The sequence below is a fragment of the Indicator indicator genome, chromosome Z, assembly GCF_027791375.1.
Source record: "Indicator indicator isolate 239-I01 chromosome Z, UM_Iind_1.1, whole genome shotgun sequence".
Classification (NCBI taxonomy): domain Eukaryota; kingdom Metazoa; phylum Chordata; class Aves; order Piciformes; family Indicatoridae; genus Indicator; species Indicator indicator.
In genome coordinates, this window is record NC_072053.1 from 63946194 (window position 1) to 63961997 (window position 15804).

Here is a 15804-nt window from a genome sequence, read left to right on the forward strand (position 1 = left end):
GGTACTGAATACCCTCTTCACCTCAGTCTTTGCTAATAAGGCTACTTTTTTCAGAAATCTAAGCACTCACAGACCCAGAGAAATTGGTAAAGAAGACTCACCCCTGGAGGATGAGGATAAGGTTAAAGAATAGTTATGCAAACTGGACATACGTAAGTTTGAAGGCCCTGATGTGATGTACCCATGAGGGAGCTGTCTGATGTCTTTGCAAGGGCAAAATCAACCTTTGAACAGGAATTGAGAAAGGTGCCTGAGGACAGGAGAAAAGCAGCTATCACTACAGAGAACAGTGGGGCAGCCTCAGTCCCTGGAAAGGTGATGAAACTGTTCCTGGAAACCATTTCCAAGCTTATAAAGGATAAGATGATGTTAAGAAGTAGCCAGCATGGATTCACCACGAGGAAGTCATGCATGACCAGCCTAATAACCTTCTTACAACAAAATGTCTGGCTTATTAGATGAGGGGAGAGGCTATAGCTTACTTAGACTTCAGTAAGGTTTTTCACACTGTCTCCCTTAAGATTCTTATAGAGAAAATACTAAGTATGGGCTGAAAAAGCAGACAGTGAGGAGGAATGAAAACTGGCTTAATGTTCAATATTAGAGTGTGGTGAACAGTGGTACAAGGTCTAGTTGGAGGCCAGTGACCAGCACTGTAGAGATCAACACAGGCTCCAATACTGCTCAACATTTTTGTTACAGGGGCAGAGTGTGCCCTCAGCAAGTTTGCTAATCATCCTGATACACCAGGAGGTTATGCTGCCATTCAGAGGGAGCCCAGCAGGCTGGAGAAATAGGCCAACAGGAACCTCAAAGAGTTCAACAAAGTGCAAAGTTCTGCACTTGAGCAGGAACTACTTCATGCACCAGTACATGCTGGGCACCGCCCAGCTGGAAAGCAGCTTTGCAGAAAATGATCTAGGGATCCAGGTGGACGTCAAATTGTCATGAATCAGTAATGTGCCACTGCAGCAGATGCCATTGATATCCTGGGCTGCATTAGAAGGAGAGTTGCCAGCAAATGGAGGGATCCTTGCCCTCTGTACAGCACCAGCTGAGGCCACACTTGGAGTTCCATGTCCAGTTCTGGGATCTCCAGTACAAGAGCTATATGAAGGTACTGGAAAGAGTCCTGTGAAGGGCCATTGAGATGACAGACTAGATCATCTCTCCTGTCATGAAAGGCTGAGAGTGCTGGGATTATTTAGGCTAGAGAAGGCTTGTGGAAGATCTTATCTTAAGCACACAAATACTTCAAGGAAGGCTGCAAAGAGGATGGAGCCAGGCTAGTGGTGCTCATTGACAAGTCAAGAAGCAATGGGCACAAACCAACACAGGAAGTTCCCTCTGAGTATCAGAAACTGCTTTTTTACTGAAGGAAGATTGAGCATTGTTACAGGATCCTCAGAGAATTTTCAAAGTCTCCATCCTTGGAAATATTCAAAGCCATTTGAATATGGTGGCCCTGCTAGATCAGGAAGCTTGGACAGGATCATCTCCAGAGGTCCTTTCCAACCTCAACTATTCTGTCACTCTGTGAAGCAGGTATGAGAATGAAAGGGAAGGAATAAGAATGAAAGAGGGGGCTAGAGCATAGACCCAGAGAGAATTACAGCAGTTGAGAAAGAAGAAAAGAGCAAGAGGGAAGGGAGTGACAAAAGGAGCAATCAGGATTAAAAGACAGGAACAGGAAAAGGTAGCTAAGGGGGGAAACGGTGAACAAGAATGGAAGTGAGGCAGAGGAAAGAGTAAGAAGGAGGAGAGAAGTTATCTAGATAGGGAGGAAATGGAAAGAGAGACAGAAGAAAAGAATGAAAGAGTGGAGAAAGAGAGAAAAAGAGGTAAGATGAAGAGGCCAAGCAAATGGGAAGGCAAAAGTGGATGTGAAATAAAAGTCAGCAGGAAAGATGATGAGAAAGTGAGAATGAAAGAGAAAAAACGCAAACAAGGGAAAGAGTAAGAGGCAACCAAAGGGCACAAGAGGGAATGAGCAGACAAGGGAATTGTGCCAGTCAGAGCCATCAGAAGGGAAAGGAGACGAGGGAAAGACACAGGGCAGGAGGTGAGTGGAGACAGAGAGGGGAAAAAAAAACCCACACATGAAAGCAAAAGAGATCAAGCAAGAGTAAAGGTGAGGCAGAGAGTGAGAGCAGACAAGACAAGATATCAGTGACAGGGAAGAAAGAAGGGAAGAATGAAAGAAAAAAAGCAAGTGAGAGCAAAGAAATGCAAGAGGCAAAGACAGCAAGCAACAGGGAAAGAGGGGGAAAGCAAAGGAGGAAAGAAAGATGGAAAAGTAAGCAAGAGGGTAAGAGTAAGAACAAAAGCAAATGAGAGACCACAACAGAGAGACAGAAAGAGTGGAGTGTGAGGGAAAACTAGAGGGGAATTGAGAAGGGAAAGAGGGAGAGAGAGAAAGGAGAGAGAGGGAAAGTACATAAATGTGGGTATTAGGAAAGAGTAAACAAGAGGGAAAGAGTGAGCAGGAGAAAAAGAAAGACAGCACCAAGAAAAGTGAAAACACACAGGAGACAGTAAGCACCAGCAAGGCAGGGAGCATGCTTAAGAGAGAAAGCACACAAGCAATAAAGCCTGTAAATTATAGCATGTGTGAGAGACAAAGTACATCAGGAAGGAAACGTGTGATTAAGATTGTGACAGAGAAGGGTGAATGAAAGAGTAAGCTGGTCAGAAGGAGAGGGAAAACACATTAGAAAGAGAGCAGCAGGGCTTCTGTGAGAGATGGAAAACACAGCAAAGGGAGAGGGAAGGCTGAGGAGATATGGAGGGAACAGAAGCAATGAGAAAGTCCATTGCAAAAAGGGAAAGCACTTCCGAGGACAGTGAGAGGGAGTGCAGAGCAAAGCCAAGAGAGGCAAATGGACAGATGCAAAGATAGGAGGAATGTAAGAACGAGATTGAGGGGTAATTCATGAGAGAGAAAAGCCAGTATGTTTGAGAAAAACAGAAAGCCCAAGAGATGGATAACAAGGGAAGGAGAGAGGAGGATACCAAGAGTGGGAAAGAAGAAAAGAGAGTAACCAGCAATGGAAAGAAGGCACAAACAAGGGACTGAAAGCATGAGAGGGAAATTGCAAGCAAGGATCTGTCAGAGAAGGAAAAGCACATGAGGGATGGAGAAAGTGAGACACAAAAGAGATGCAGAATGAAGAAGGCACGCACACGAGGAAAACAAATCATGTTGAGAAGAGATGTGTATGAGATGAGACAGAGGCAAAACATGTCTGGAAGAGAAGGAAAGCTGGGGGACGAGGACACAACTGAGAGAGGAAAAAACTACATCTGGAGGAGATGGAAGGATGCACATCTGGAGGAGATGGAAGGATGCACATCTGGAGGAGATGGAAGGATGCACATCTGGAGGAGATGGAAGGATGCACATCTGGAGGAGATGGAAGGATGCACATCTGGAGGAGATGGAAGGATGCACATCTGGAGGAGATGGAAGGATGCACATCTGGAGGAGATGGAAGGATGCACATCTGGAGGAGATGGAAGGATGCACATCTGGAGGAGATGGAAGGATGCACATCTGGAGGAGATGGAAGGATGCACATCTGGAGGAGATGGAAGGATGCACATCTGAAGGAGGTGGAAGGATGCACATCTGAAGGAGATGGAAGGATGCACATCTGAAGGAGGTGGAAGGATGCACATCTGAAGGAGGTGGAAGGATGCACATCTGAAGGAGGTGGAAGGATGCACATCTGAAGGAGGTGGAAGGATGCACATCTGAAGGAGGTGGAAGGATGCACATCTGAAGGAGATGGAAGGATGCACATCTGAAGGAGATGGAAGGATGCACATCTGAAGGAGGTGGAAGGATGCACATCTGAAGGAGGTGGAAGGATGCACATCTGAAGGAGATGGAAGGATGCACATCTGAAGGAGGTGGAAGGATGCACATCTGAAGGAGGTGGAAGGATGCACATCTGAAGGAGGTGGAAGGATGCACATCTGAAGGAGATGGAAGGATGCACATCTGAAGGAGATGGAAGGATGCACATCTGAAGGAGATGGAAGGATGCACATCTGAAGGAGGTGGAAGGATGCACATCTGAAGGAGGTGGAAGGATGCACATCTGAAGGAGATGGAAGGATGCACATCTGAAGGAGATGGAAGGATGCACATCTGAAGGAGATGGAAGGATGCACATCTGAAGGAGATGGAAGGATGCACACCTGAAGGAGATGGAAGGATGCACATCTGAAGGAGATGGTAGGATGCACATCTGAAGGAGATGGAAGGATGCACATCTGAAGGAGATGGAAGGATGCACATCTGAAGGAGATGGAAGGATGCACATCTGAAGGAGATGGAAGGATGCACATCTGAAGGAGATGGAAGGATGCACATCTGAAGGAGATGGAAGGATGCACACCTGAAGGAGATGGAAGGATGCACACCTGAAGGAGATGGAAGGATGCACACCTGAAGGAGATGGAAGGATGCACATCTGAAGGAGATGGAAGGATGCACATCTGAAGGAGATGGAAGGATGCACATCTGAAGGAGATGGAAGGATGCACATCTGAAGGAGATGGAAGGATGTACATCTGAAGGAGATGGAAGGATGGGAGACAGAGTGCAAGAGATCAGAGAAGCAAAGGAGAGATGACTACCATCTCAAGTATTTGAAGAGATCTCACTCCAGCCTCCTTTCCCCCAAGCTAAATAACCCGTTCCCTCAGCTGCTCCTCACAAGACTTGTTCTCTAAATCCTTCACCAGCTTTGCTATCCTTCTTTGACACACTCCAGCAACTCAATGTCTTTCTTGTAGTGAAGGGCCCAGAACTGAGTAACACAGTGGCCTCACCAGTACCATGTACAGGGGCACAACCACTTCCCTAGTCCTGCTGGCCACATTATTTCTGATACAAGCCAGGATGCCAATGACCTTCTTAGCTACCTGTGCACACTGCTGGCTCATGTTGAGCCGGCTGCCAACCCACACCCCCAGGGCCTTTCTACTAGGCACTTTCTAGTCACTCTTCCAAGCCTGTACTGCTGCACGGGGCTGTTGCAAATTAAGTTCAGGACTTGGCTTTGTTGAACCTCCCACTGGCCTTGGTCCATCAATCCAGCCTGTAGAGATCCCTCTGCAGAGCCTTCCTACCCTCAAGCAGATCAACACCTCCACCCAACTTGGTGTCACCTGCAATCTTACTGAGGTGCACTTGCAACTCACTGCAATCCTCTCATTCAAACAGTTGCTAAGAATATACATGAGGGACAGAGAAAGCACATTAGAGAGAAAGGCAACTGTTACACAGGAAAAGGGTGTCAAAGAGATGGAAATACAGATGCAGAGAAAAAGGGAGGGGAAGACACAGAACAAAAAGGACTGTGAGAGGGGGATAGGGACAGCAAGAGAGAGGGAAGAGAAACAGAGATACTAAGGGGAGGGTAGAAGAGGGAAAGCCAGTGTGTGTGAAGGAAGGACTCAAGACAGCTTTAAAGATAGAGGCAAAGTGCATCTAAGAAATGGGAAATGGCTGAGAAAATAAAAATCTAATATAGAGGGAAAGCAGGCCTGAAATAAGCAGAAAGCAAGGGATGATTGGGGGAAGCTCTACAGAGTGAGAGGGAAAACCACACAGTTTATAGAAGGGCCTTCCTATCCTTCTAATAGATTCAGTAAACTGACATATTAAACTTAAGGAACCTTCCCCTAGACCAACCCGGCCTTATACACCGCCAGGGAGGGGCCACCCACAACCTCCATGGAGGTTATTCATATTCAGTATCTACAGATTCTTTAAGATTGCCAGTGATAAATGCACACCACTACAGAATAACTTTATGGCTCTAAAACACAACTGTGATCACAAGCTTCATTTTCTGGAAAAGCACTTGATGCAGCCAAGGTTGCAAATCTTACCAAAAGGCTTTCCTCTGGGGGAGTGAGGAGGACAAACCTGTCAGTCTGTCCCTCCAAATGAGATATGAAATTGGGGTAATATTTATAGCTTATTACCTATTATTGTGCAGCATGCCTGCATGGGACAGTGGTCAAGCCACCCCTTCTGGTTGTCAAACAGTTATTCCTTTATCAGTTGCACAAGATGTTTCTTAATTTTGGTGAAACTCCTCTGATCAGCAGTGTTGCAGGTGATAAGCAGAAGAACAAAACTGTAGGCCTCCTCTTTACCCCTCCATTCTTCCCAGTGCTATGGCAACATAGACCACCAGGTCTGTGTGTGTGTTCTGGCCACCATGTGTTTATCAGCAGTACTGAACTTCGTAACTTTCCACTGTTTTGTGTAATTCAACACTTAAAGTGGCCTCTACTTAAAGCCAGCAGTTCTGTTGATGGAAACAATCTCATAGCAATGGCAAAACACAGCATCAAAATGATCAAGTAAAAGCTGTGTGGCCAGCTCTACAATGCACTTAGGCAGTAACTAGCACACTGAAGCACAAATTCTCTATTAGGGTCATCAGTTATTACTAAGAAACAAACCACATGTTGCATATGTCAACTCTAACAAAAAATAGATTGTAATTTTTCAACTTCCAAATCTTTTCAGATGCTTACTTTCGTCTACACAAAGCAAAAATAACCCAGCTTCCCCCTTCCCCCCCAGTCTCTGTATTTATAAAGTCTATGCACACAATTTTCCTTAACATTTATATGGAAATTGTTTCAGCTCCTAAAACACAGCTGCACAGTTGGTCCACAGGGCAAGAGGATGACATTTATTTTACAAATAGCTTTGAAGCAACTTGTCCTTTGTGACATAGAGGCAACTGCAGGCAACCCTACTTTGCTTGATCACTTTTCACTACTAATAAAATACTTTTAAATGCTAAGATCCATGGCTGCCTGAAGAAAACGTGGTAAGAAAAGTCAGTCTCAGCAGCATGAGAAAGGAATGAATGGTAACTACCACAGAGTGCTAATGATGTGTAAGAGAAACCTCCAGCCATCACTGCAACCACAGCCTGTCAGGAGACACCAGAGTAAAATACTCTTCTAGCTTGTGGCAATAAAACCCCATTCCAGTTTTGTCAAATCCTTTCCAGACTTCCATGCACATCAATGAACAAATATATACCTTTTGCTACACATTTTATTTTTTTTTTATTTAGAGAATGAGACAGCTGGCAAACATAGCCCATTACAGGTATTACCATTCTAAAGAACAGGGCAGCAGCATATTCCTAGCTGCAAACACTTTTTTCAGGCTTAATTAACCTAAAGAAGAGAGAATGGGGTAAAACCATGATAAATAAAAACTACTTACATAAAACACTAAACGGTTCTGGGAAAAGTGTTTGGATTGTTCCTTTGTCTCTAAGGAAGGCTGCACTTTCTACCTGAGACTCAGAAAAAACAGCATACTGAAACACTCACTGCATGTTCAGTTTATGTCAGAAAGAAAAAAAGGAAAGGCTGAGAGCCCTGGAGCCTTTTAGTCCGGAGAAGACTGAGAAAGGATTTAATAAATGTTTATTAATATCTGAGGGCTGGGTGTCAAGAGGGAGGGGACAGGCACCTCTCGGTTGCACCCTGTGATAGGACAAGGGGAAATGAATGTAAACTACAGCACAGGAGGTTCCACCTCAACATGAGGAGGAACTTCTTCACTGTAAGGGTCACAGAACACTGGAACAGTCTGCCCTGGGAGGCTGTGCAGTGTCCTTCTCCTTACAAGACCTTACAAGGCTTACAAGACCCATCTGGATGCATTCCTGTGTGACCTGCACTATCTTACACGGTCCTGCTCTGGCGGGGCAGTTGGACTCAATGATCTCCAGAGGTCCCTTCCAGCCCCTAACATCCTGTGACCCTGTGACTAATGTATTGACATGGGTTGTGAATGATGAACTCAATGAATCAAGCATATTAGCCAACAGATGGCATAAGTTGATGTTAACTGAAGAAATTCCTTTAGCTAGAATGCCTTCCTAATTCTGTTAAGATTCCAGATTCTGTTCAGATATCCTATCAAGGATATAACTGAGAGAGTACCTTGCCTTGTACTGACTACCACCTGACGCTGCTATTTCATGTGATACAGTAATACAACCAAGAGTAACCTGAAGACTTCAGAGCACAGGCAGGCTTTTCATTGATCCTCCCAGTGAAAGGCAAGGGGCACAAAAGGGCCAGTTGATGTGGGAAAAATCAATGAATGCTTAGGGAGTGGTGCCACAGTCAGGGCTTTGGTTACTTATAACACAGGACTTGCTTTGAGATACCTGGTCTTCTGGGGGCTGGACTTTGTTCTCGTCAATAAGGAGGGGCTGGTGTGCAACATGAAGCTAAAGGGCAACCTTAACTGCAGTGACCATGAAATGGTTGAATTCATGATCCTTAGGACAACAAGGAGGGTGCACAGTAAGTTCAGTATCCTGGACTTCAGGAAAGCAGACTTTGAACTCTTCAATGACCTGCTTAGTAGGGCAGTGTGGGATAAAGCCCTGGAGGGGAGAAAGGCCCAAGAAAGCTGATTCAAGGATCACTTCCTCTGAGCCCAGGAACAATGCATCCCAACAAAGGGGAATGTGGGCAAGAATGGCAGGAGACATGCATGGATGAACGGAGAGCTCCTGAACACTATTATCTGCAAAAATAAAGCCTGCAGAGGGTAGAAACACAGACAGGTAACCTGAGAGGAATACAATGAAGTTGTCAAAGCAGCCAGGGATCAGGGTAGGTAGGAAAGCTAAAGCCCAGACAGAACTAAATCTGGCTAGGGACATCAAGGAAAACAAGAAAAGTTTTTGTATCAGTGACAAGCAAGAAGAGGGAAAATGTGGGGAAATGGGGGACCTGGTCACACATGATATGGAGAAGTCTGAGGTACTCAATGACTTTTTTGCCTTGGTCTTCAACAGCAAGGGCTCTAATAACACGATCCAAGTCACAGAAGGCAAGGACAGGAATTAGAAAAATGAAGATCTGCCCACTGTAAGAGAAGGCTGGGTTCAAGCCCATCTAAGGAACCTGAAGGTGCGCAAGTCCATGAGGCCTGATGAGATCCATGCACAGGTCTTGAGGGAACTGGCAGATGAAGTTGCAAAGCCACTTTCCATGATATCTGAAAAGTCATGGCTGTCTGGTGAAGTCTCAGCTGGCTGGAAAAGCAGAAACACAGTCCCCATTTTCAAAAAGGGAGATAAGAAAGACCTGGGGAACTACAGGCCAGTCAGTCTTGCCTCAGTGCCCAGCAAGATAATGGAGAATACCATCCTGAACACTCTGCTAGGGCACATAGAAAATAAGCAGGTGACTGGTGGCAACCAACATGGCTTCATCACAGGCAAATCCTACCTGACAGATTTGGTAACTTTTTTAGATGGGGTCACAGCATCAATGAATAAGGGAACAGCACAACTGACATCATCTTCCTGGAGTTGTGCAAAGTGTTGAGCACTGTCCCACACAACACCCTAGTCTCTAAATTGGAAGGATATGGAGTTGATGGATGGACCATTCGATGGGTAAGGAACCTAGATGGCCACTCTCAAAGAGTTGTGATCAATGGCTCAATGTGCAAATGGAGACCTATGAAGAGTGGGGTCCCTGAGGGATTGGTTCTAAGATCAGCGCTGTTTAACACCTTTGTCAGTGACATGAAGAGTGGGATCAAGTGTACCTTCAGCAAGTTTGCTGATGACACCGATGTGCAGTTTGACACTGTTGCAGTTTGAGGCCATTCCGTCTTGTTCTATCACTAATTACCTGTCAGACAAGAACAGCACCAACCTCTCTACAGTGTCCTTTCAGGTATTCATAGAGAGCAATGAGGTCTCCCGTCAGCCTCCTCTTCAAATTAAACAGCCCCAGCTCCTTCAGTCACTATTCATAAGATTAATTCTCCAGGCCCTTCACCTGCTTCATTGCCATCCTCTGCACTCGCTCCAGCACCTCGGCATCCCTCTTGTCCTGAGGTGCCCAAAACTGGACACAATACTCAAGGTGTGGCCTCACCAGTACCAAGTACAGGCGGACAATAGAATCATAGAATCAGTCAGGGTTGGAAGGGACCACAAGGATCATCTAGTTCCAACCCCCCTGCCAGGGGGAGCAGGGACACCTCACACTAGATCAGGCTGGCCAGAGCCTCATCCAGCCTGGCCTTAAACACCTCCAGGGATGGGGCCTCAACCACCTCCCTGGACAACCCATTCCAGGCTCTCACCATTCTCATGGGGAAGAACTTCTTCCTCACGTCCAGTCTGAATCTCCCTACTTCCAGCTTTATTCCATTCCCCCTAGTCCTGTCACTACCTGATAGCCTAAAAAGTCCCTCCCCAGCTTTCTTGTAGGCTCCCTTCAGATACTGGAAGGCCACAAGAAGGTCACCTCGGAGCCTTCTCTTCTCCAGACTGAACAGCCCCAACCCTCTCAGTCTCTCCTCGTAGCAGAGGTGCTCCAGCCCTCTGATCATTTTCATGGCCCTTCTCTGGACACCTTCCAGCATGTCCATATCCCTCTTGCAATACGGGCTCCAGAACTGGACACAGTACTCCAGGGGGGAGTCACCTCCCTATTCCTGCTGGACACAGATTCCAACGTGCAAGTAATCTGAAAAGTATAAGGATGACCAGCTAAAGAGTGGTAATTATACAATACTGTAAAGATGACCCACATGACAGTTTTGTTTGCTTGAAAAATGAATCCATCTGGAGTGTACTGCACAGTGAGGTCATGTAATATAGGGCAGATTAGCCAACAACATGACCCTTTTCCTGGTCATAAGGATCCCAAAAGCCAAAGTTCTACTTCAGATTAGAGGAAAACAGAGTTCAGTGGAAAACCTATACTTTACACGAATCAGGTGCTCTCTAGAATTTGTGCAAGTCATACACTGCATCAGGCATCAGTTTAATCAGTACTCCCTGTCTCAAAAACAGTTTCAAGAGTAATTGTAGAGTTTCCATGGAGACTGGAGGCAGTGAGTTCTTCCTATTTCTGTCTGTGAAACTCCTGTCACATTTAAACTGCCAAGTTTCTTAGGAGAGCCTGATGGACTAAAAGTGGCAGTAATATCCATGTTACCAGTCTATCACATACCACTTAAATTATTTTAGAAACATATTTACATTTCCAGATCAGGAGAATACTTTATAGTTCCATATGTTTGATCAGATGGAAGCAAATTCTTTAAGGAGTTCCAACTATATTTATCAGATGTGTTATCTCAAAATCTCCTTATTTTCTATTTCATTTTAGCATATTGGCCAAAGATAAACAGGCTACATATATGCAATGCACTTTCACCTCACAAGGAAGCTTTTAACACCATCTCCTATAGCATCCTTCCAGGCAAACTGATGTAGTACAGTTTAGGAAGGCAGATAGTGAGAAGGACAAAAGCTGGCTCACATGCCAGGTTCACAGGATTGCAATCAGCAGTACAAAGTCCACCTGGAGGCCAGTCACTAGCTATCAACCACAGAGCTTGACACTGGGGCTCATATTTTTTAACATTTTTAATAACCTGGCTCATGGGGCAGAGTGCCCTCTCAACAAGTGTGCTCACAATACTGAACTGGGAGGAGTGACTGGTACAGTTGGTGAGTTTGCTGCCACTCAGAGACACTTTGACAGGGTAGAGAAATAGGCTGACAATAAATTCATTAAGTTGAGCAAAGGGAGATGCCAAGTCCTGCATCCTGGGACAAATGAACCCATACATCAGGTCAGGCTTCAGGATGACCATCTGCAAAACAGCTTGGCAGAGAAGGACATAGCAACTTGAAAATGAACATGTTCCTTTGAACCATCCCAGAGCTGTAGAGGGAAAAGTTGAGCCAGCAGGTTAATGAAGGTGATCTTTCCTCTCTGCTGAGCAGTGGTGACATCACATCTGGGGTTCTGGATGTATTGAAGTGAGTTCACTAAAAGGTCACAAAGATGACGAACAGATGGAGCATAAGACATGAGAGGCTGAGAAAGCCAGGGTTGTTTATCTTTCAGTAGAGAAGCCTCAGCAAGGATCTCATGAATGCTCATAAATACCTGATGGGCAGACATAAAGAAGATTTACCCAGACTCTTCTCAGTGACATCCAGTGAAAAGATGAAAGGCAATGAATACAAACTGAAATACAACAAAATCCTCTTAAAAATCAGGAAACAAGTGTTTTACTGCATACACTGGAACAGGTTCCCAAGGAGACCCTGGAGTGTCCATTCTTAGACATTCTGAAAAAAATAACTAGACAGGGCCCTGAGGAACTTGTTCTGATTGACCCTCCTTCAGACAGGAGGGTTTGACTCCACAGTCAAGTATTCTGTGAATTCACAAATGAACAGAGAGAGGGAAGGGTATGCATGTGTGCTCGCCCCTAAGAAGTGATGCTTCCGTATAGCTCAGCTCATAAGAACTCCAGCAAGAAGTTCTGGTAAGCTAACTCAGCTGATGCAGCTATAAATTACAGGGGTTCTGCTAAGTGGCTGGAATAAATAAAAGATAGGTATCATTGAAGTTAGGCTTCTCTGTCCAGGTTAACTTCCTCAGATGCAGCAGCCCTAGAACAGGCTGAGGGATGATAGGGACTTTGCTAACAATGGCATTGCTGAGTGGTTCTAGGCACATCCATTCAGCTAAGACTGTACCAGGATGAGTCAGGAATCCTGACAACATGCTGTGACCATCTAACTGGACCAACTCAGCACACATGAAAAAAACAGAGGAGCCGGATCCTTGCAGACTTTCCTACCTGGGGGAAGTGCAGAAAGCATCTTAATCTTGTGCTCAGGACTGCAAGAAAAAACAGGAAATCACAGAATCCATAAGGTTGGAAAAGACCTCAAGGATCATCGAGTCCAACCTGTCACCCTAAACCTCATGACTATCTAAACCATGGCACCAAGTGCCATGTCCAATCCCGTCCTGAACACTTCCAGGGATGGTGACTCCACCACCTCCCTGGGCAGCACATTCCAACATCTAACAACTCTCTCTGTGAAGAACTTTCTCCTCACCTCCAGCCTAAACCTCCCCTGGCACAGCTTGAGACTGTGTCCTCCTGTTCTGGTGCTGGTTGCCTGGGAGAAGAAACCAACCCCCTCCTGGCTACAACCTCCCTTCAGGTAGTTGTAGACAGCAATGAGGTCACCCCTGAGTCTCCTCTTCTCCAGGCTAAACAACCCCAGCTCCCTCAGCCTCTCCTCATAGGGCTTATGTTTGAGGCCTCTCATCATCCTCGTTGCCCTTCTCTCAACACGTTCAAGTATCTCAATGTCCTTCTTAAACTGAGGGGCCCAGAACTGGACACAGTACTCAAGGTGTGGCCTAACCAGTGCTGTGTACAGGGGTACAATGTCTTCCCTGCTTCTACTGGCCACACTATTCCTGATACAGGCCAGGATGCCATTGGCCTTCTTGGCCACCTGGGCACACTGCTGGCTCATGTTCAGGCAGCTGTCAACCAGTACCCCCAGGTCCCTTTCTGCCTGGCTGCTCTCCAGCCACTCTGTCCCCAGCCTGTAGCTCTGCATGGGGTTGCTGTGGCCAAAGTGCAGCCCCTGGCACTTGGACTTGTTGAATGCCATCATGTTGGACTCTGCCCATCTGTCCAGCCTGTCATGGTCCCTCTGCAGAGCCCTTCTACCTTCTAACAGATCAACACCTGCTCCCAGCTTGGTGTCATCTGCAAATTTACTGATGATGGACTCAATCCCCTCATCCAGATCATCAATAAAGATATTCAAAAGGATGGGGCCCAGAACTGATCCCTGTGGGGACAACACTAGTGAGTGGCCTCCAGCTGGATGTGGCATCATTCACCACCACTCTGGGCACAGCCCTCCAGCCGTTTGAATTTCACTGGCTAAGGCATATTGGTTATAGAAAAGTTAACAGGAAGCCCCTATAAAGAACATTCTAAAGCATCTAGCATTGTTTTTAAAAGCTCAGTGTTCCATACATTTTAGAAAACACATGAAAAAGCTAAACCTTTGCATTTTACAGTTTCAGCTTTGGCTCCAAGGAATAATGACAAAGTAATGAGACAAACGTTTAGCCAGCAACAACAGAACACAGGAATTAACTGAGAAGTCTACAGAACAATGTCCAAGCACCGTAACATACCAATTTAAACAAGTCTCAGCAGCAACAGAGATTCCAGTCCAGAGTTATACACTGTTTCACTGAAGAAACAACCTTACCACTTGACCCAAATGAACCTTAAAATGGTTACAGATACAAGCTGCTTGAAGGAATCTACTTAAATAAATCATGTGGGGATTACAAATCACAGATGCCCACTTGAGAGCAGCTTAAACCAGCCCTGTGCCTGATAACACTACTATCTGAGCTTTTCATCTACAAAAAATTCAACCTAGAAAACATCAGAACAATCAACACCACTAGAGAGGCACATTACTTGAAACAATACTTAACAAGTACAGACCCTCAAAGATTTTTGTTAGATGGTTTTTTAGTATTTAGTTAGAAGAGCTTTGAAAAAACATGCTATATGGTATCACTTTCTCTTCATTGTACATTAGTGTTGATCCCAGGCTGTAGTTTAGGGTTTAAACAGAAAAAAATTCAGCTATCTAATGACATTTCTGTAGCTCTTACTCTTTTTCACTCCCTCCCCAGACAATGACACTGAGATGGTTTATTCCACTGTGCTTGGAGTCCTCCAAGCATAAGCAAGAGTTCATTTGCAAAGTACCTACAGTGTAATAATAAAAGATGTAAAGAGGAACTGCTAAAAATCTAGCTCTATTTTAAACAAAGCATGGCAGATGTATTAAAGAATTGGGGGGAAACAATAGGTTAATAGAATGTAATACCGAGTCATGGGTCACGTATTTACCAGAAGACAAGAGGCAGAGCTTTTTATATGTACATGGTAATTATTTTTTAAAGATAGTTGAAAGCATGGAGAAAACTCAAAGAGCATGGATACTGGGAACATGTACTGACGGAGCAAAGCAGTAGCTAAACTGAGGAGCATGGAAAACAGTTACAATTGAGTTTGGTGTCAAGATACCAAAATTCGAGAAAAGGGTTTCTGTACTTATACAAATCTAGACATCAATATTTGGTCTGTTCCACAGCTACCCTTCCTGAAGAAAACAAATTTGAAAAGATGGTTTTCAGAGGCATTAAAGACCAATATTTAATATCAACATATGTAAAACCAAAGAGGGCTTCAAGGTAACTAATCCCAGGCCAAAAGGCAGTGTTCTACAGTGAGTATCAATCCACACTAAGGAATGCATTGCTAAAGCAATTACAATGGCCTAGCATTGGGCTGTACAATTCCACTGCAATAAGGTAGAGAGGACTAGACATTTTTAGAGAGGAGCGTGGCAGACAGCCAAATCAGTCAATAATGTGAATAGTAACTCCACCTGTTGCAGGTGCCTGTTAATGCAGAGCAATGGACACAATGACCATACAGGAATGCAGCCTGTTAGAAGAGGTCATTCTGGGTTCAAAAACCTCCACTAGGTCAATGGAGCTTGGTCAGATGGGCATCCCATCTCCTTACAGCTTTGATGAGCATACACGTGCCATCACAAGCACACAGCTTAGGCACAGACCAAAAAAATCAAGTGAAAGGAGAATACAGAAGACAGAAAGCAAAACCACCAACTGAGTAACACTGGATGACACTGTACAATGAAAGGAAGTCAAATGTTTACAGAGGATGACAATGCATAAGGCAAAGAGTTGTAATAAACTAAGTGCTGTCTACAATCCAACCTGCCAAGCCTACTGCAACATTTTGTTCGTTGTTTAAAAAATATATTAAAACAAACAAACAAAAAACCCCCACAAACAAAAAACAAACAAACAAAAAAA

General features: G+C 44.9%; 1 protein-coding gene across 5 annotated transcripts in view; it reads right to left on the reverse strand.

The window, feature by feature from the left end:
• Positions 1–15804, reverse strand: part of PIGG (phosphatidylinositol glycan anchor biosynthesis class G) — a 70162-nt gene that overhangs the window by 10012 nt on the left and 44346 nt on the right. The gene's annotated exons all lie outside the window — the stretch shown is intronic.